This window comes from Gopherus flavomarginatus, chromosome 23 (genome assembly GCF_025201925.1).
Source record: "Gopherus flavomarginatus isolate rGopFla2 chromosome 23, rGopFla2.mat.asm, whole genome shotgun sequence".
Lineage (NCBI taxonomy): Eukaryota > Metazoa > Chordata > Testudines > Testudinidae > Gopherus > Gopherus flavomarginatus.
This window is the reverse complement of record NC_066639.1, coordinates 6348645-6349317: the sequence shown is the minus strand read 5'-3', so window position 1 is coordinate 6349317 and position 673 is coordinate 6348645. Positions and strand designations below refer to the sequence as shown.

Here is a 673-nt window from a genome sequence, read left to right as displayed (position 1 = left end):
TTTGTCCCTTAAAATCGCTGGGGACATTAGGGTTTGTCTTTTTTGTTTCACCTTTTCCTCCCTCCTTCCCTCCTTCCTTTCTCTTCATCTCTTGCTTCTTTTCTCCTTTCTCCTGTTCCATTCCCAACAACAGGAGGGGTGTGTGTGTGCTTGTTGTGGGGGAGTGCTCTGCAGCTTGCACTGTCGGAGGTCCACCCAAAAATGTTGGGCTGAACTAGTTCTCAGGCAGTGATTCCCACCAGTGACCTAGGCCATCCTTCGGGCTTCATGGTGAGAACCCTCAGCCTCTCGTCCTCAGTCTCTAGCCTGATTGGCTGAGCAGGGGGTTATTGACAGGGAGGAGACTCAGGTCCTTGTTCTCTTTTAAGACCAAGTAAATAAGTCATAACCAGTTCTATGTTTGATGAATTTTGCTGCTTCTCTGCTTTAATTGTCTCTGAGCAGTTCATGATTCTAACATTGCAGTTCTCCTCAAATATTTGCTAATTAATTACTGTGCACTGTTGTTGGTCTGGAGCTCATCTGAGAGCACTTTATTCAGGTCGTTCAATGTCTGAAATTCACGATCCGAGGGTTAGTTTGAAAATCATGGCTTTTGGATCCTATTCCCAACTCTGCCACTGACTGGCTGTGTGACCTAAGACAAGTCAATTCTCCTTTCTCAACCTTAGCT

The 673-nt window shown here is 45.8% G+C and overlaps 1 protein-coding gene across 1 annotated transcript in view; it reads right to left on the bottom strand.

Moving 5' to 3' along the window:
- LOC127039731 (zinc finger protein 250-like) overlaps positions 1-673 on the bottom strand; it is a 522029-nt gene that overhangs the window by 507450 nt on the left and 13906 nt on the right. The window lies entirely within an intron of this gene.